Source organism: Mixophyes fleayi, chromosome 10, assembly GCF_038048845.1.
Source record: "Mixophyes fleayi isolate aMixFle1 chromosome 10, aMixFle1.hap1, whole genome shotgun sequence".
Taxonomy (NCBI): Eukaryota; Metazoa; Chordata; class Amphibia; order Anura; family Limnodynastidae; genus Mixophyes; species Mixophyes fleayi.
This window is the reverse complement of record NC_134411.1, coordinates 66,288,080-66,309,145: the sequence shown is the minus strand read 5'-3', so window position 1 is coordinate 66,309,145 and position 21,066 is coordinate 66,288,080. Positions and strand designations below refer to the sequence as shown.

General features: G+C 34.6%; 8 non-coding genes across 8 annotated transcripts; all 8 read left to right on the top strand.

Annotated features, from left to right (window-relative positions):
• Nucleotides 1-572: 572 nt before the first annotated feature.
• TRNAD-GUC (transfer RNA aspartic acid (anticodon GUC)) lies at nucleotides 573-644 on the top strand. Its single transcript has one exon. It is a non-coding gene; the product is annotated as a tRNA-Asp (tRNA).
• An 870-nt stretch (nucleotides 645-1,514) lies between these two features.
• On the top strand, nucleotides 1,515-1,586 carry TRNAD-GUC (transfer RNA aspartic acid (anticodon GUC)). The gene has a single exon. It is a non-coding gene; the product is annotated as a tRNA-Asp (tRNA).
• Nucleotides 1,587-7,169: 5,583 nt separating this feature from the next.
• Nucleotides 7,170-7,241, top strand: TRNAD-GUC (transfer RNA aspartic acid (anticodon GUC)). Its single transcript has one exon. It is a non-coding gene; the product is annotated as a tRNA-Asp (tRNA).
• Nucleotides 7,242-8,112: 871 nt separating this feature from the next.
• Nucleotides 8,113-8,184, top strand: TRNAD-GUC (transfer RNA aspartic acid (anticodon GUC)). Its single transcript has one exon. It is a non-coding gene; the product is annotated as a tRNA-Asp (tRNA).
• An 870-nt stretch (nucleotides 8,185-9,054) lies between these two features.
• Nucleotides 9,055-9,126, top strand: TRNAD-GUC (transfer RNA aspartic acid (anticodon GUC)). Its single transcript has one exon. It is a non-coding gene; the product is annotated as a tRNA-Asp (tRNA).
• A 6,514-nt stretch (nucleotides 9,127-15,640) lies between these two features.
• On the top strand, nucleotides 15,641-15,712 carry TRNAD-GUC (transfer RNA aspartic acid (anticodon GUC)). The gene has a single exon. It is a non-coding gene; the product is annotated as a tRNA-Asp (tRNA).
• Nucleotides 15,713-17,521: 1,809 nt separating this feature from the next.
• TRNAD-GUC (transfer RNA aspartic acid (anticodon GUC)) lies at nucleotides 17,522-17,593 on the top strand. The gene has a single exon. It is a non-coding gene; the product is annotated as a tRNA-Asp (tRNA).
• Nucleotides 17,594-18,463: 870 nt separating this feature from the next.
• TRNAD-GUC (transfer RNA aspartic acid (anticodon GUC)) lies at nucleotides 18,464-18,535 on the top strand. The gene has a single exon. It is a non-coding gene; the product is annotated as a tRNA-Asp (tRNA).
• Nucleotides 18,536-21,066: the final 2,531 nt, after the last annotated feature.

Sequence of the window (21,066 nt, the reverse complement as noted above, 5' to 3'; positions counted from 1 at the left end):
TGCCACAATATTTTGTGTAAGTTGTTTTACGTCATTTAGCAGGGCATTTTTAATGAGTGTTAATGGCAAAAGGTAACAGAATTAAAGCAAGCCATTATTATGCATAAAAAGGGATAACAATATGCAGGAAAATATAGCTAAATATATTTCTTGAAAGGGATAAGAAACATCTTTTTGAAATGTTTTGGAGCATTAATTTCATAAAATGTCCTTCGAGTCATATTGTAGTGTAGCAGATTATCCATGCATGACTGTACAGGAGTGTCTCCTGACGAAAACCCAAAAAACAGTGGGCAAATATATACTGTGCCAGGAAAATACTGCTTTAGCTTAATCTTACACTCTCTTTACTCAGGGTCATTTAAATAATGCAGTCTATGTTTTTTTTTCAATTCTCTCTGTTTGGCAACAATCCCGCTAACTACACATTTTTTTTTACTTTTGCATCAAGCAAAGCAGCTTACCATTCAGCAAAATGTTGATTTAAGTTGTGCATCTTCTGATTAGCGGCAGTGATGGCATTGAAATCTCCCCATTGGAGGGAGTTTTCCCAAATACACATGTCAAGTTATTCCTCGTTAGTATAGTGGTGAGTATCCCCACCTGTCACGCGGGAGACCGGGGTTCGATTCCCCGACGGGGAGCCCTTAACATTTTTTATTTTTTCTGTAACATAAGCACTGGTGGGAAGTGTTGCATGCTAGTACGATTATTTCCTGCCGTGATGCAGGAAAAGACAGTAATATTTATGCATTAACCTTAGTTTAAATACAACTTACCTTTTTTGCCCACATTCAAAGTTTATGTACACTTTCTTTTAAAGTCATTTAGAAAAAATCATTTTAGCCAAAAATTTAATTTATCAGGTGATTAACAAACACTTTAGATTAGTCAAAAACATAAAAAATTCCCAATTTTAGAAAACATATACTATTGTCCTCTGTGCCACAATATTTTGTGTCAGTTGTTTTACGTCATTTAGCAGGGCATTTTTAATGAGTGTTAATGGCAAAAGGTAACAGAATTAAAGCAAGCCATTATTATGCATAAAAAGGGATAACAATATGCAGGAAAATATAGCTAAATATATTTCTTGAAAGGGAAAAGAAACATCTTTTTGAAATGTTTTGGAGCATTAATTTCATAAAATGTCCTTCGAGTCATATTGTAGTGTAGCAGATTATCCATGCATGACTGTACAGGAGTGTCTCCTGACGAAAACCCAAAAAACAGTGGGCAAATATATACTGTGCCAGGAAAATACTGCTTTAGCTTAATCTTACACTCTCTTTACTCAGGGTCATGTAAATAATGCAGTCTATGTTTTTTTTCAATTCTCTCTGTTTGGCAACAATCCCGCTAACTACACATTTTTTTTTACTTTTGCATCAAGCAAAGCAGCGTACCATTCAGCAAAATGTTGATTTAAGTTGTGCATCTTAAGATTAGCGGCAGTGATGGCATTGAATTCTCCCCATTGGAGGGAGTTTTCCCAAAAGCACATGTCAAGTTATTCCTCGTTAGTATAGTGGTGAGTATCCCCGCCTGTCACGTGGGAGACCGGGGTTCAATTCCCCGACGGGGAGTCCTTAACATTTTTTATTTTTTCTGTAACATAAGCACTTGTGGGTAGTGTTGCATGCTAGTACGATTATTTCCTGCCGTGATGCAGGAAAAGACAGTAATATTTATGCATTAACCTTAGTTTAAATACAACTTACCTTTTTTGCCCACATTCATAGTTTATGTACACTTTCTTTTAAAGTCATTTAGAAAAAATCATTTTGGCCAAAAATGTAATTTATCAGGTGATTAACAAACACTTTAGATTAGTCAAAAACATAAAAAATTCCCAATTTTAGAAATTATATACTATTGTCCTCTGTGCCACAATATTTTGTGTCAGTTGTTTTACGTCATTTAGCAGGGCATTTTTAATGAGTGTTAATGGCAAAAGGTAACAGAATTAAAGCAAGCCATTATTATGCATAAAAAGGGATAACAATATGCAGGAAAATATAGCTAAATATATTTCTTGAAAGGGATAAGAAACATCTTTTTGAAATGTTTTGGAGCATTAATTTCATAAAATGTCCTTCGAGTCATATTGTAGTGTAGCAGATTATCCATGCATGACTGTACAGGAGTGTCTCCTGACGAAAACCCAAAAAACAGTGGGCAAATATATACTGTGCCAGGAAAATACTGCTTTAGCTTAATCTTACACTCTCTTTACTCATGGTCATGTAAATAATGCAGTCTATGTTTTTTTTCAATTCTCTCTGTTTGGCAACAATCCCGCTAACTACACATTTTTTTTTACTTTTGCATCAAGCAAAGCAGCTTACCATTTAGCAAAATGTTGATTTAAGTTGTGCATCTTCTGATTAGCGGCAGTGATGGCATTGAAATCTCCCCATTGGAGGGAATTTTCCCAAACACACGTGTCAAGCTATTCCTCGTTAGTATAGTGGTGATTTTCCCCGCCTGTCATGCAGGAGAACGGGGTTCTATTCCCCAATGGGGAGTTTTTAACTTTTTTTCTTTTTACCTTAACATAAGCACTTATGGGAAGTGTTGCATGCTAGTACGATTATTTCCTGCCATAATGCAGGAAAAAGACAGTAATATTTATGCATTAACCTTAGTTTAAATACAACTTACCTTTTTTGCCCACATTCAAAGTTTATGTACACTTTCTTTTAAAGTCATTTAGAAAAAATCATTTTGGCCAAAAATTTAATTTATCAGGTGATTAACAAACACTTTAGATTAGCCAAAAACATAAAAAATTCCCAATATTAGAAAACATATACTATTGTCCTCTGTGCCACAATATTTTGTGTCAGTTGTTTTACGTCATGTAGCAGGGCATTTTTAATGAGTGTTAATGGCAAAAGGTAACAGAATTAAAGCAAGCCATTATTATGCATAAAAAGGGATAACAATATGCAGGAAAATATAGCTAAATATATTTCTTGAAAGGGATAAGAAACATCTTTTTGAAATGTTTTGGAGCATTAATTTCATAAAATGTCCTTCGAGTCATATTGTAGTGTAGCAGATTATCCATGCATGACTGTACAGGAGTGTCTCCTGACGAAAACCCAAAAAACAGTGGGCAAATATATACTGTGCCAGGAAAATACTGCTTTAGCTTAATCTTACACTCTCTTTACTGAGGGTCATGTAAATAATGCAGTCTATGTTTTTTTTCAATTCTCTCTGTTTGGCAACAATCCCGCTAACTACACATTTTTTTTTACTTTTGCATCAAGCAAAGCAGCTTACCATTTAGCAAAATGTTGATTTAAGTTGTGCATCTTCTGATTAGCGGCAGTGATGGCATTGAAATCTCCCCATTGGAGGGAATTTTCCCAAACACACGTGTCAAGCTATTCCTCGTTAGTATAGTGGTGATTTTCCCCGCCTGTCACGCAGGAGACCGGGGTTCTATTCCCCAATGGGGAGTTTTTAACTTTTTTTCTTTTTACCTTAACATAAGCACTTATGGGAAGTGTTGCATGCTAGTACGATTATTTCCTGCCATAATGCAGGAAAAAGACAGTAATATTTATGCATTAACCTTAGTTTAAATACAACTTACCTTTTTTGCCCACATTCAAAGTTTATGTACACTTTCTTTTAAAGTCATTTAGAAAAAATCATTTTGGCCAAAAATTTAATTTATCAGGTGATTAACAAACACTTTAGATTAGCCAAAAACATAAAAAATTCCCAATTTTAGAAAACATATACTATTGTCCTCTGTGCCAAAATATTTTGTGTCAGTTGTTTTACGTCATTTAGCAGGGCATTTTTAATGAGTGTTAATGGCAAAAGGTAACAGAATTAAAGCAAGCCATTATTATGCATAAAAAGGGATAACAATATGCAGGAAAATATAGCTAAATATATTTCTTGAACGGGATAAGAAACATCTTTTTGAAATGTTTTGGAGCATTAATTTCATAAAATGTCCTTCGAGTCATATTGTAGTGTAGCAGATTATCCATGCATGACTGTACAGGAGTGTCTCCTGACGAAAACCCAAAAAACAGTGGGCAAATATATACTGTGCCAGGAAAATACTGCTTTAGCTTAATCTTACACTCTCTTTACTCAGGGTCATGTAAATAATGCAGTGTATGTTTTTTTTCAATTCTCTCTGTTTGGCAACAATCCCGCTAACTGCACATTTTTTTTTACTTTTGCATCAAGCAAAGCAGCTTACCATTCAGCAAAATGTTAATTTAAGTTGTGCATCTTCTGATTAGCGGCAGTGATGGCATTGAAATCTCCCCATTGGAGGGAGTTTGCCCAAAAGCACATGTCAAGTTATTCCTCGTTAGTATAGTGGTGAGTATCCCCGCCTGTCACGTGGGAGACCGGGGTTCAATTCCCCGACAGGGAGTCCTTAACATTTTTTATTTTTTCTGTAACATAAGCACTTGTGGGAAGTGTTGCATGCTAGTACGATTATTTCCTGCCATGATGCAGGAAAAGACAGTAATATTTATGCATTAACCTTAGTTTAAATACAACTTACCTTTTTTGCCCACATTCAAAGTTTATGTACACTTTCTTTTAAAGTCATTTAGAAAAAATCATTTTGGCCAAAAATTTTATTTATCAGGTGATTAACAAACACTTTAGATTAGTCAAAAACATTAAAAATTCCCAATTTTAGAAAACATATACTATTGTCCTCTGTGCCACAATATTTTGTGTCAGTTGTTTTATGTCATTTAGCAGGGCATTTTTAATGAGTGTTAATGGCAAAAGGTAACAAAATTAAAGCAAACCATTATTATGCATAAAAAGGGATAAAAATATGCAGGAAAATATAGTTAAATATAATTCTTGAAAGGGATAAGAAACTTCTTTTTGAAATGTTTTGGAGCATTAATTTCATAAAATGTCCTTCGAGTCATATTGTAGTGTAGCAGATTATCCATGCATGACTGTACAGGAGTGTCTCCTGACGAAAACCCAAAAAACAGTGGGCAAATATATACTGTGCCAGGAAAATACTGCTTTAGCTTGATCTTACACTCTCTTTACTCAGGGTCATGTAAATAATGCAGTCTATGTTTTTTTTCAATTCTCTCTGTTTGGCAACAATCCCGCTAACTACACATTTTTTTTTACTTTTGCATCAATCAAAGCAGCGTACCATTCAGCAAAATGTTGATTTAAGTTGTGCATCTTCTGATTAGCGGCAGTGATGGCATTGAAATCTCCCCATTGGAGGGAGTTTTCCCAAAAGCACATGTCAAGTTATTCCTCGTTAGTATAGTGGTGGGTATCCCCACCTGTCACGCAGTAGACCGGGGTTCGATTCCCCGAAGGGGAGTCCTTAACATTTTTTATTTTTTCTGTAACATAAGCACTTGTGGGAAGTGTTGCATGCTAGTACAATTATTTCCTGCTGTGATGCAGGAAAAGACAGTAATATTTATGCATTAACCTTAGTTTAAATACAACTTACCTTTTTTGCCCACATTCATAGTTTATGTACACTTTCTTTTAAAGTCATTTAGAAAAAATAATTTTCGCCAAAAATTTAATTAATCAGGTGATTAACAAACACTTTAGATTAGCCAAAAACATAAAAAATTCCCAATTTTAGAAAACATATACTATTGTCCTCTGTGCCACAATATTTTGTGTCAGTTGTTTTACGTCATTTAGCAGGGCATTTTTAATGAGTGTTAATGGCAAAAGGTAACAGAATTAAAGCAAGCCATTATTATGCATAAAAAGGGATAAAAATATGCAGGAAAATATAGCTAAATATATTTCTTGAAATGGATAAGAAACATCTTTTTGAAATGTTTTGGAGCATTAATTTCATAAAATGTCCTTCGAGTCATATTGTAGTGTAGCAGATTATCCATGCATGACTGTACAGGAGTGTCTCCTGACGAAAACCCAAAAAACAGTGGGCAAATATATACTGTGCCAGGAAAATACTGCTTTAGCTTAATCTTACACTCTCTTTACTCAGGGTCATGTAAATAATGCAGTCTATGTTTTTTTTCAATTCTCTCTGTTTGGCAACAATCCCGCTAACTACACATTTTTTTTTACTTTTGCATCAAGCAAAGCAGCGTACCATTCAGCAAAATGTTGATTTAAGTTGTGCATCTTCTGATTAGCGGCAGTGATGGCATTGAAATCTCCCCATTGGAGGGAGTTTTCCCAAAATCACATGTCAAGTTATTCCTCGTTAGTATAGTGGTGAGTATCCCCACCTGTCACGCAGTAGACCGGGGTTCGATTCCCTGACGGGGAGCTCTTAACTTTTTTTCTTTTTACTGTAACATAAGCACTTGTGGGAAGTGTTGCATGCTAGTACGATTATTTCCTACCGTGATGCAGGAAAAGACAGTAATATTTATGCATTAACCTTAGTTTAAATACAACTTACCTTTTTTGCCCACATTCATAGTTTATGTACACTTTCTTTTAAAGTCATTTAGAAAAAATCATTTTGGCCAAAAATTTAATTTATCAGGTGATTAACAAACACTTTAGATTAGTCAAAAACATAAAAAATTCCCAATTTTAGAAAACATATATTATTGTCCTCTGTGCCACAATATTTTGTGTAAGTTGTTTTACGTCATTTAGCAGGGCATTTTTAATGAGTGTTAATGGCAAAAGGTAACAGAATTAAAGCAAGCCATTATTATGCATAAAAAGGGATAACAATATGCAGGAAAATATAGCTAAATATATTTCTTGAAAGGGATAAGAAACATCTTTTTGAAATGTTTTGGAGCATTAATTTCATAAAATGTCCTTCGAGTCATATTGTAGTGTAGCAGATTATCCATGCATGACTGTACAGGAGTGTCTCCTGACGAAAACCCAAAAAACAGTGGGCAAATATATACTGTGCCAGGAAAATACTGCTTTAGCTTAATCTTACACTCTCTTTACTCAGAGTCATTTAAATAATGCAGTCTATGTTTTTTTTTCAATTCTCTCTGTTTGGCAACAATCCCGCTAACTACACATTTTTTTTTACTTTTGCATCAAGCAAAGCAGCTTACCATTCAGCAAAATGTTGATTTAAGTTGTGCATCTTCTGATTAGCGGCAGTGATGGCATTGAAATCTCCCCATTGGAGGGAGTTTTCCCAAATACACATGTCAAGTTATTCCTCGTTAGTATAGTGGTGAGTATCCCCACCTGTCACGCGGGAGACCGGGGTTCGATTCCCCGACGGGGAGCCCTTAACATTTTTTATTTTTTCTGTAACATAAGCACTGGTGGGAAGTGTTGCATGCTAGTACGATTATTTCCTGCCGTGATGCAGGAAAAGACAGTAATATTTATGCATTAACCTTAGTTTAAATACAACTTACCTTTTTTGCCCACATTCAAAGTTTATGTACACTTTCTTTTAAAGTCATTTAGAAAAAATCATTTTAGCCAAAAATTTAATTTATCAGGTGATTAACAAACACTTTAGATTAGTCAAAAACATAAAAAATTCCCAATTTTAGAAAACATATACTATTGTCCTCTGTGCCACAATATTTTGTGTCAGTTGTTTTACGTCATTTAGCAGGGCATTTTTAATGAGTGTTAATGGCAAAAGGTAACAGAATTAAAGCAAGCCATTATTATGCATAAAAAGGGATAACAATATGCAGGAAAATATAGCTAAATATATTTCTTGAAAGGGAAAAGAAACATCTTTTTGAAATGTTTTGGAGCATTAATTTCATAAAATGTCCTTCGAGTCATATTGTAGTGTAGCAGATTATCCATGCATGACTGTACAGGAGTGTCTCCTGACGAAAACCCAAAAAACAGTGGGCAAATATATACTGTGCCAGGAAAATACTGCTTTAGCTTAATCTTACACTCTCTTTACTCAGAGTCATTTAAATAATGCAGTCTATGTTTTTTTTTCAATTCTCTCTGTTTGGCAACAATCCCGCTAACTACACATTTTTTTTTACTTTTGCATCAAGCAAAGCAGCTTACCATTCAGCAAAATGTTGATTTAAGTTGTGCATCTTCTGATTAGCGGCAGTGATGGCATTGAAATCTCCCCATTGGAGGGAGTTTTCCCAAATACACATGTCAAGTTATTCCTCGTTAGTATAGTGGTGAGTATCCCCACCTGTCACGCGGGAGACCGGGGTTCGATTCCCCGACGGGGAGCCCTTAACATTTTTTATTTTTTCTGTAACATAAGCACTGGTGGGAAGTGTTGCATGCTAGTACGATTATTTCCTGCCGTGATGCAGGAAAAGACAGTAATATTTATGCATTAACCTTAGTTTAAATACAACTTACCTATTTTGCCCACATTCAAAGTTTATGTACACTTTCTTTTAAAGTCATTTAGAAAAAATCATTTTAGCCAAAAATTTAATTTATCAGGTGATTAACAAACACTTTAGATTAGTCAAAAACATAAAAAATTCCCAATTTTAGAAAACATATACTATTGTCCTCTGTGCCACAATATTTTGTGTCAGTTGTTTTACGTCATTTAGCAGGGCATTTTTAATGAGTGTTAATGGCAAAAGGTAACAGAATTAAAGCAAGCCATTATTATGCATAAAAAGGGATAACAATATGCAGGAAAATATAGCTAAATATATTTCTTGAAAGGGAAAAGAAACATCTTTTTGAAATGTTTTGGAGCATTAATTTCATAAAATGTCCTTCGAGTCATATTGTAGTGTAGCAGATTATCCATGCATGACTGTACAGGAGTGTCTCCTGACGAAAACCCAAAAAACAGTGGGCAAATATATACTGTGCCAGGAAAATACTGCTTTAGCTTAATCTTACACTCTCTTTACTCAGGGTCATGTAAATAATGCAGTCTATGTTTTTTTTCAATTCTCTCTGTTTGGCAACAATCCCGCTAACTACACATTTTTTTTTACTTTTGCATCAAGCAAAGCAGCGTACCATTCAGCAAAATGTTGATTTAAGTTGTGCATCTTAAGATTAGCGGCAGTGATGGCATTGAATTCTCCCCATTGGAGGGAGTTTTCCCAAAAGCACATGTCAAGTTATTCCTCGTTAGTATAGTGGTGAGTATCCCCGCCTGTCACGTGGGAGACCGGGGTTCAATTCCCCGACGGGGAGTCCTTAACATTTTTTATTTTTTCTGTAACATAAGCACTTGTGGGTAGTGTTGCATGCTAGTACGATTATTTCCTGCCGTGATGCAGGAAAAGACAGTAATATTTATGCATTAACCTTAGTTTAAATACAACTTACCTTTTTTGCCCACATTCATAGTTTATGTACACTTTCTTTTAAAGTCATTTAGAAAAAATCATTTTGGCCAAAAATGTAATTTATCAGGTGATTAACAAACACTTTAGATTACTCAAAAACATAAAAAATTCCCAATTTTAGAAATTATATACTATTGTCCTCTGTGCCACAATATTTTGTGTCAGTTGTTTTACGTCATTTAGCAGGGCATTTTTAATGAGTGTTAATGGCAAAAGGTAACAGAATTAAAGCAAGCCATTATTATGCATAAAAAGGGATAACAATATGCAGGAAAATATAGCTAAATATATTTCTTGAAAGGGATAAGAAACATCTTTTTGAAATGTTTTGGAGCATTAATTTCATAAAATGTCCTTCGAGTCATATTGTAGTGTAGCAGATTATCCATGCATGACTGTACAGGAGTGTCTCCTGACGAAAACCCAAAAAACAGTGGGCAAATATATACTGTGCCAGGAAAATACTGCTTTAGCTTAATTTTACACTCTCTTTACTCATGGTCATGTAAATAATGCAGTCTATGTTTTTTTTCAATTCTCTCTGTTTGGCAACAATCCCGCTAACTACACATTTTTTTTTACTTTTGCATCAAGCAAAGCAGCTTACCATTTAGCAAAATGTTGATTTAAGTTGTGCATCTTCTGATTAGCGGCAGTGATGGCATTGAAATCTCCCCATTGGAGGGAATTTTCCCAAACACACGTGTCAAGCTATTCCTCGTTAGTATAGTGGTGATTTTCCCCGCCTGTCATGCAGGAGAACGGGGTTCTATTCCCCAATGGGGAGTTTTTAACTTTTTTTCTTTTTACCTTAACATAAGCACTTATGGGAAGTGTTGCATGCTAGTACGATTATTTCCTGCCATAATGCAGGAAAAAGACAGTAATATTTATGCATTAACCTTAGTTTAAATACAACTTACCTTTTTTGCCCACATTCAAAGTTTATGTACACTTTCTTTTAAAGTCATTTAGAAAAAATCATTTTGGCCAAAAATTTAATTTATCAGGTGATTAACAAACACTTTAGATTAGCCAAAAACATAAAAAATTCCCAATATTAGAAAACATATACTATTGTCCTCTGTGCCACAATATTTTGTGTCAGTTGTTTTACGTCATGTAGCAGGGCATTTTTAATGAGTGTTAATGGCAAAAGGTAACAGAATTAAAGCAAGCCATTATTATGCATAAAAAGGGATAACAATATGCAGGAAAATATAGCTAAATATATTTCTTGAAAGGGATAAGAAACATCTTTTTGAAATGTTTTGGAGCATTAATTTCATAAAATGTCCTTCGAGTCATATTGTAGTGTAGCAGATTATCCATGCATGACTGTACAGGAGTGTCTCCTGACGAAAACCCAAAAAACAGTGGGCAAATATATACTGTGCCAGGAAAATACTGCTTTAGCTTAATCTTACACTCTCTTTACTGAGGGTCATGTAAATAATGCAGTCTATGTTTTTTTTCAATTCTCTCTGTTTGGCAACAATCCCGCTAACTACACATTTTTTTTTACTTTTGCATCAAGCAAAGCAGCTTACCATTTAGCAAAATGTTGATTTAAGTTGTGCATCTTCTGATTAGCGGCAGTGATGGCATTGAAATCTCCCCATTGGAGGGAATTTTCCCAAACACACGTGTCAAGCTATTCCTCGTTAGTATAGTGGTGATTTTCCCCGCCTGTCACGCAGGAGACCGGGGTTCTATTCCCCAATGGGGAGTTTTTAACTTTTTTTCTTTTTACCTTAACATAAGCACTTATGGGAAGTGTTGCATGCTAGTACGATTATTTCCTGCCATAATGCAGGAAAAAGACAGTAATATTTATGCATTAACCTTAGTTTAAATACAACTTACCTTTTTTGCCCACATTCAAAGTTTATGTACACTTTCTTTTAAAGTCATTTAGAAAAAATCATTTTGGCCAAAAATTTAATTTATCAGGTGATTAACAAACACTTTAGATTAGCCAAAAACATAAAAAATTCCCAATTTTAGAAAACATATACTATTGTCCTCTGTGCCAAAATATTTTGTGTCAGTTGTTTTACGTCATTTAGCAGGGCATTTTTAATGAGTGTTAATGGCAAAAGGTAACAGAATTAAAGCAAGCCATTATTATGCATAAAAAGGGATAACAATATGCAGGAAAATATAGCTAAATATATTTCTTGAACGGGATAAGAAACATCTTTTTGAAATGTTTTGGAGCATTAATTTCATAAAATGTCCTTCGAGTCATATTGTAGTGTAGCAGATTATCCATGCATGACTGTACAGGAGTGTCTCCTGACGAAAACCCAAAAAACAGTGGGCAAATATATACTGTGCCAGGAAAATACTGCTTTAGCTTAATCTTACACTCTCTTTACTCAGGGTCATGTAAATAATGCAGTGTATGTTTTTTTTCAATTCTCTCTGTTTGGCAACAATCCCGCTAACTGCACATTTTTTTTTACTTTTGCATCAAGCAAAGCAGCTTACCATTCAGCAAAATGTTGATTTAAGTTGTGCATCTTTTGGTTAGCGGCAGTGATGGCATTGAAATCTCCCCATTGGAGGGAATTTTCCCAAACACACGTGTCAAGCTATTCCTCATTAGTATAGTGGTGATTATCCCCGCCTGTCACGCAGGAGACCGGGGTTCGATTCCCCGATGGGGAGTTTTTAACTTTTTTCTTTTTACTGTAACATAAGCACTTATGGTTAGTGTTGCATGCTAGTACGATTATTTCCTGCCGTGATGTAGGAAAAGACAGTAATATTTATGCATTAACCTTAGTTTAAATACAACTTACCTTTTTTGCTCACATTCATAGTTTATGTACACTTTCTTTTAAAGTCATTTAGAAAAAATCATTTTGGCCAAAAATTTAATTTATCAGGTGATTAACAAACACTTTAGATTAGCCAAAAACATTAAAAATTCCCAATTTTAGAAAACATACACTATTGTCCTCTGTGACAAAATATTTTGTGTCAGTTGTTTTACGTCATTTAGCAGGGCATATTTAATCAGTGTTAATGGCAAAAGGTAACAGAATTAAAGCAAGCCATTATTATGCATAAAAAGGGATAACAAAATGCAGGAAAATATAGCTAAATATATTTCTTGAAAGGGATAAGAAAAATCTTTTTGAAATGTTTTGGAGCATTAATTTCATAAAATGTCCTTCGAGTCATATTGTAGTGTAGCAGATTATCCATGCATGACGGTACAGGAGTGTCTCCTGATGAAAACCCGAAAAACAGCTGGCAAATATATACTGTGCCAGGAAAATACTGCTTTAGCTTAATCTTACACTCTCTCTACTCAAGGTCATGTAAATAATGCAGTCTATGTTTTTTTTCAATTCTCTCTGTTTGGCAACAATCCCGCTAACTACACATTTTTTTTTACTTTTGCATCAAGCAAAGCAGCTTACCATTCAGCAAAATGTTGATTTTTCTTCTGATTTGCGGCAGTGATGGCATTGAAATCTCCCCATTGGAGGGAGTTTTCCCAAAAACACATGTCAAGTTATTCCTCGTTAGTATAGTGGTGAGTATCCCCACCTGTCACGCAGGAGACCGGGGTTCGATTCCCCAACGGGGAGTCCTTAATATTTTTTATTTTTTCTGTAACATAAGCACTTGTGGGAAGTGTTGCATGCTAGTACGATTATTTCCTGCCGTGATGCAGGAAAAGACAGTAATATTTATGCATTAACCTTAGTTTAAATACAACTTACCTTTTTTGCCCACATTCATAGTTTATGTACACTTTCTTTTAAAGTCATTTAGAAAAAATCATTTTGGCCAAAAATTTAATTTATCAGGTGATTAACAAACACTTTAGATTAGCCAAAAACATAAAAAATTCCCAATTTTAGAAAACATATATTATTGTCCTCTGTGCCACAATATTTTGTGTCAGTTGTTTTACGTCATTTAGCAGGGCATTTTTAATGAGTGTTAATGGCAAAAGGTAACAGAATTAAAGCAAGCCATTATTATGCATAAAAAGAGATAAAAATATGCAGGAAAATATAGCTAAATATATTTCTTGAAAGGGATAAGAAACATCTTTTTGAAATGTTTTGGAGCATTAATTTCATAAAATGTCCTTCGAGTCATATTGTAGTGTAGCAGATTATACATGCATGACTGTACAGGAGTGTCTCCTGACGAAAACCCAAAAAACAGTGGGCAAATATATACTGTGCCAGGAAAATACTGCTTTAGCTTAATCTTACACTCTCTCTACTCAAGGTCATGTAAATAATGCAGTCTATGTTTTTTTCAATTCTCTCTGTTTGGCAACAATCCCGCTAACTACACATTTTTTTTTACTTTTGCATCAAGCAAAGCAGCTTACCATTCAGCAAAATGTTGATTTAAGTTGTACATCTTCTGATTAGCGGCAGAGATGGCATTGAAATCTCCCCATTGGAGGGAGTTTTCCCAAAAGCACATGCCAAGTTGTTCCTCGTTAGTATAGTGGTGAGTATCCCTGCCTGTCACGCGGGAGACCGGGGTTCGATTCCCTGACGGGGAGTCCTTAACAATTTTTATTTTTTCTGTAACATAAGCACTTGTGGGAAGTGTTGCATGCTAGTACGATTATTTCCTGCCGTGATGCAGGAAAAGACAGTAATATTTATGCATTAACCTTAGTTTAAATACAACTTACCTTTTTTGCCCACATTCATAGTTTATGTACACTTTCTTTTAAAGTCATTTAGAAAAAATCATTTTGGCCAAAAATTTAATTTATCAGGTGATTAACAAACACTTTAGATTAGCCAAAAACATTAAAAATTCCCAATTTTATAAAACATATACTATTGTCCTCTGTGACAAAATATTTTGTGTCAGTTGTTTTACGTCATTTAGCAGGGCATTTTTAATGAGTGTTAATGGCAAAAGGTAACAGAATTAAAGCAAGCCATTATTATGCATAAAAAGAGATAAAAATATGCAGGAAAATATAGCTAAATATATTTCTTGAAAGGGATAAGAAACATCTTTTTGAAATGTTTTGGAGCATTAATTTCATAAAATGTCCTTCGAGTCATATTGTAGTGTAGCAGATTATCCATGCATGACTGTACAGGAGTGTCTCCTGACGAAAACCCAAAAAAACAGTGGGCAAATATATACTGTGCCAGGAAAATACTGCTTTAGCTTAATCTTACACTCTCTCTACTCAAGGTCATGTAAATAATGCAGTCTATGTTTTTTTTCAATTCTCTCTGTTTGGCAACAATCCCGCTAACTACACATTTTTGTTTACTTTTGCATCAAGCAAAGCAGCTTACCATTCAGCAAAATGTTGATTTAAGTTGTGCATCTTCTGATTAGCGGCAGAGATGGCATTAAAATCACCCCATTGGAGGGAGTTTTCCCAAAAACACATGTCAAGTTATTCCTCGTTAGTATAGTGGTGAGTATCCCTGCCTGTCACGTGGGAGACCGGGGTTCGATTCCCTGACGGGGAGTCCTTAACAATTTTTATTTTTTCTGTAACATAAGCACTTGTGGGAAGTGTTGCATGCTAGTACGATTATTTCCTGCCGTGATGCAGGAAAAGACAGTAATATTTATGCATTAACCTTAGTTTAAATACAACTTACCTTTTTTGCCCACATTCATAGTTTATGTACACTTTCTTTTAAAGTCATTTAGAAAAAATCATTTTGGCCAAAAATGTAATTTATCAGGTGATTAACAAACACTTTAGATTAGCTAAAAACATTAAAAATTCCCAATTTTATAAAACATATACTATTGTCCTTTGTGACAAAATATTTTGTGTCAGTTGTTTTACGTCATTTAGCAGGGCATATTTAATCAGTGTTAATGGCAAAAGGTAACAGAATTAAAGCAAGCCATTATTATGCATAAAAAGGGATAACAATATGCAGGAAAATATAGCTAAATATATTTCTTGAAAGGGATAAGAAACATCTTTTTGAAATGTTTTAGAGCATTAATTTCATAAAATGTCCTTCGAGTCATATTGTAGTGTAGCAGATTATCCATGCATGACTGTACAGGAGTGTCTCCTGACGAAAACCCAAAAAACAGCTGGCAAATATATACTGTGCCAGGAAAATACTGCTTTAGCTTAATCTTACACTCTCTCTACTCAAGGTCATGTAAATAATGCAGTCTATGTTTTTTTTCAATTCTCTCTGTTTGGCAACAATCCCGCTAACTACACATTTTTGTTTACTTTTGCATCAAGCAAAGTAGCTTACCATTCAGCAAAATGTTAATTTAAGTTGTGCATCTTCTGATTAGCGGCAGAGATGGCATTAAAATCTCCCCATTGGAGGGAGTTTTCCCAAAAACACATGTCAAGTTATTCCTCGTTAGTATAGTGGTGAGTATCCCCGCCTGTCACGCGGGAGACCGGGGTTCGATTCCCCGACGGGGAGTCCTTAACATTTTTTATTTTTTCTGTAACATAAGCACTTGTGGGAAGTGTTGCATGCTAGTACGATTATTTCCTGCCGTGATGCAGGAAAAGACAGTAATATTTATGCATTAACCTTAGTTTAAATACAACTTACCTTTTTTGCCCACATTCATAGTTTATGTACACGTTCTTTTAAAGTCATTTAGAAAAAATCATTTTGGCCAAAAATTTAATTTATCAGGTGATTAACAAACACTTTAGATTAGCCAAAAACATAAAAAATTCCCAATTTTAGAAAACATATACTATTGTCCTCTGTGCCACAATATTTTGTGTCAGTTGTTTTACGTCATTTAGCAGGGCATTTTTAATGAGTGTTAATGGCAAAAGGTAACAGAATTAAAGCAAGCCATTATTATGCATAAAAAGAGATAAAAATATGCAGGAAAATATAGCTAAATATATTTCTTGAAAGAGATAAGAAACATCTTTTTGAAATGTTTTGGAGCATTAATTTCATAAAATGTCCTTCGAGTCATATTGTAGTGTAGCAGATTATCCATGCATGACTGTACAGGAGTGTCTCCTGACGAAAACCCAAAAAACAGTGGGCAAATATATACCGTTCCAGGAAAATACTGCTTTAGCTTAATCTTACACTCTCTCTACTCAAGGTCATGTAAATAATGCAGTCTATGTTTTTTTTCAGTTCTCTCTTTTTGGCAACAATCCCGCTAACTACACATTTTTGTTTACTTTTGCATCAAGCAAAGTAGCTTACCATTCAGCAAAATGTTAATTTAAGTTGTGCATCTTCTGATTAGCGGCAGAGATGGCATTAAAATCTCCCCATTGGAGAGTTTTCCCAAAAACACATGTCGAGTTATTCCTCGTTAGTATAGTGGTGAGTATCCCCGCCTGTCACGTCGGAGACCGGGGTTCGATTCCCCGACGGGGAGTCCTTAACATTTTTTATTTTTTCTGTAACATAAGCACTTGTGGGAAGTGTTGCATGCTAGTACGATTATTTCCTGCCGTGATGCAGGAAAAGACAGTAATATTTATGCATTAACCTTAGTTTAAATACAACTTACCTTTTTTGCCCACATTCATAGTTTATGTACACTTTCTTTTAAAGTCATTTAGAAAAAATCATTTTGGCCAAAAATTTAATTTATCAGGTGATTAACAAACACTTTAGATTAGCCAAAAACATTAAAAATTCCCAATTTTATAAAACATATACTATTGTCCTCTGTGACAAAATATTTTGTGTCAGTTGTTTTACGTCATTTAGCAGGGCATATTTAATCAGTGTTAATGGCAAAAGGTAACAGAATTAAAGCAAGCCATTATTATGCATAAAAAGGGATAACAATATGCAGGAAAATATAGCTAAATATATTTCTTGAAAGGGATAAGAAACATCTTTTTGAAATGTTTTGGAGCATTAATTTCATAAAAGGTCCTTCGAGTCATATTGTAGTGTAGCAGATTATCCATGCATGACTGTACAGGAATGTCTCCTGACGAAAACCCGAAAAACAGCTGGTAAATATATACTGTGCCAGGAAAATACTGCTTTAGCTTAATCTTACACTCTCTTTACTCAGGGTCATGTAAATAATGCAGTCTATGTTTTTTTCAATTCTCTCTGTTTGGCAACAATCCCGCTAACTACACATTTTTTTTTACTTTTGCATCAAGCAAAGCAGCGTACCATTCAGCAAAATGTTGATTTAAGTTGTACATCTTCTGATTAGCGCTAGAGATGGCATTAAAATCTCCCCATTGGAGGGAGTTTTCCCAAAAACACATGTCAAGTTGTTCCTCGTTAGTATAGTGGTGAGTATCCCCGCCTGTCATGCGGGAGACCGGGGTTCGATTCCCTGACGGGGAGTCCTTAACAATTTTTATTTTTTCTGTAACATAAGCACTTGTGGGAAGTGTTGCATGCTAGTACGATTATTTCCTGCCGTGATGCAGGAAAAGACAGTAATATTTATGCATTAACCTTAGTTTAAATACAACTTACCTTTTTTGCCCACATTCATAGTTTATGTACACTTTCTTTTAAAGTCATTTAGAAAAAATCATTTTGGCCAAAAATGTAATTTATCAGGTGATTAACAAACACTTTAGATTAGCCAAAAACATTAAAAATTCCCAATTTTATAAAACATATACTATTGTCCTCTGTGACAAAATATTTTGTGTCAGTTGTTTTACGTCATTTAGCAGGGCATATTTAATCAGTGTTAATGGCAAAAGGTAACAGAATTAAAGCAAGCTATTATTATGCATAAAAAGGGATAACAATATGCAGGAAAATATAGCTAAATATATTTCTTGAAAGGGATAAGAAACATCTTTTTGAAATGTTTTAGAGCATTAATTTCATAAAATGTCCTTCGAGTCATATTGTAGTGTAGCAGATTATCCATGCATGACTGTACAGGAGTGTCTCCTGACGAAAACCCGAAAAACAGCTGGCAAATATATACTGTGCCAGGAAAATACTGCTTTAGCTTAATCTTACACTCTCTCTACTCAAGGTCATGTAAATAATGCAGTCTATGTTTTTTTTCAATTCTCTCTGTTTGGCAACAATCCCGCTAACTACACATTTTTGTTTACTTTTGCATCAAGCAAAGTAGCTTACCATTCAGCAAAATGTTAATTTAAGTTGTGCATCTTCTGATTAGCGGCAGAGATGGCATTAAAATCTCCCCATTGGAGGGAGTTTTCCCAAAAACACATGTCAAGTTATTCCTCGTTAGTATAGTGGTGAGTATCCCCGCCTGTCACGCGGGAGACTGGGGTTCGATTCCCCGACGGGGAGTCCTTAACATTTTTTATTTTTTCTGTAACATAAGCACTTGTGGGAAGTGTTGCATGCTAGTACGATTATTTCCTGCCGTGATGCAGGAAAAGACAGTAATATTTATGCATTAACCTTAGTTTAAATACAACTTACCTTTTTTGCCCACATTCATAGTTTATGTACACTTTCTTTTAAAGTCATTTAGAAAAAATCATTTTGGCCAAAAATTTAATTTATCAGGTGATTAACAAACACTTTAGATTAGCCAAAAACATAAAAAATTCCCAATTTTAGAAAACATATACTATTGTCCTCTGTGCCACAATATTTTGTGTCAGTTGTTTTACATCATTTAGCAGGGCATTTTTAATGAGTGTTAATGGCAAAAGGTAACAGAATTAAAGCAAGCCATTATTATGCATAAAAAGAGATAAAAATATGCAGGAAAATATAGCTAAATATATTTCTTGAAAGGGATAAGAAACATCTTTTTGAAATGTTTTAGAGCATTAATTTCATAAAATGTCCTTCGAGTCATATTGTAGTGTAGCAGATTATCCATGCATGACTGTACAGGAGTGTCTCCTGACGAAAACCCAAAAAAAAGTGGGCAAATATATACTGTGCCAGGAAAATACTGCTTTAGCTTAATCTTACACTCTCTTTACTCAGGGTCATGTAAATAATGCAGTCTATGTTTTTTTCAATTCTCTCTGTTTGGCAACAATCCCGCTAACTACACATTTTTTTTTACTTTTGCATCAAGCATAGCAGCTTACCATTCAGCAAAATGTTGATTTAAGTTGTACATCTTCTGATTAGCGGTAGAGATGGCATTGAAATCTCCCCATTGGAGGGAGTTTTCCCAAAAACACATGTCAAGTTATTCCTCGTTAGTATAGTGGTGCGTATCCCCGCCTGTCATGCGGGAGACCGGGGTTCGATTCCCCGATGGGGAGTCCTTAACATTTTTTATTTTTTCTGTAACATAAGCACTTGTGGGAAGTGTTGCATGCTAGTACGATTATTTCCTGCCGTGATGCAGGAAAAGACAGTAATATTTATGCATTAACCTTAGTTTAAATACAACTTACCTTTTTTGCCCACATTCATAGTTTATGTACACTTTCTTTTAAAGTCATTTAGAAAAAATCATTTTGGCCAAAAATTTAATTTATCAGGTGATTAACAAACACTTTAGATTAGCCAAAAACATAAAAAATTCCCAATTTTAGAAAACATATACTATTGTCCTCTGTGCCACAATATTTTGTGTCAGTTGTTTTACGTCATTTAGCAGGGCATTTTTAATGAGTGTTAATGGCAAAAGGTAACAGAATTAAAGCAAGCCATTATTATGCATAAAAATATGCAGGAAAATATAGCTAAATATATTTCTTGAAAGGGATAAGAAACATCTTTTTGAAATGTTTTAGAGCATTAATTTCATAAAATGTCCTTCGAGTCATATTGTAGTGTAGCAGATTATCCATGCATGACTGGTCAGGAGTGTCTCCTGACGAAAACCCGAAAAACAGCTGGCAAATATATACTGTGCCAGGAAAATACTGCTTTAGCTTAATCTTACACTCTCTCTACTCAAGGTCATGTAAATAATGCAGTCTATGTTTTTTTTCAGTTCTCTCTGTTTGGCAACAATCCCGCTACCTACACATTTTTGTTTACTTTTCCATCAAGCAAAGTAGCTTACCATTCAGCAAAATGTTAATTTAAGTTGTGCATTATCTGATTAGCGGCAGAGATGGCATTAAAATCTCCCCATTGGAGGGAGTTTTCCCAAAAACACATGTCAAGTTATTCCTCGTTAGTATAGTGCTGAGTATCCCCGCCTGTCACGTGGGAGACCGGGGTTCGATTCCCCGACAGGGAGTCCTTAACATTTTTTATTTTTTCTGTAACATAAGCACTTGTGGGAAGTGTTGCATGCTAGTACGATTATTTCCTGCCGTGATGCAGGAAAAGACAGTAATATTTATGCATTAACCTTAGTTTAAATACAACTTACATTTTTTGCCCACATTCATAGCTTATGTACACTTTCTTTTAAAGTCATTTAGAAAAAATCATTTTGGCCAAAAATTTAATTTATCAGGTGATTAACAAACACTTTAGATTAGCCAAAAAAATAAAAAATTCCCAATTTTAGAAAATATATACTATTGTCCTCTGTGCCACAATATTTTGTGTCAGTTGTTTTACGTCATTTAGCAGGGCATTTTTAATGAGTGTTAATGGCAAAAGGTAACAGAATTAAAGCAAGCCATTATTATGCATAAAAAGAGATAAAAATATGCAGGAAAATATAGCTAAATATATTTCTTGAAAGGGATAAGAAACATCTTTTTGAAACGTTTTGGAGCATTAATTTCATAAAATGTCCTTCGAGTCATATTGTAGTGTAGCAGATTATCCATGCATGACTGTACAGGAGTGTCTCCTGACGAAAACCCAAAAAACAGTGGGCAAATATATACTGTGCCAAGAAAATACTGCTTTAGCTTAATCTTACACTCTCTCTACTCAAGGTC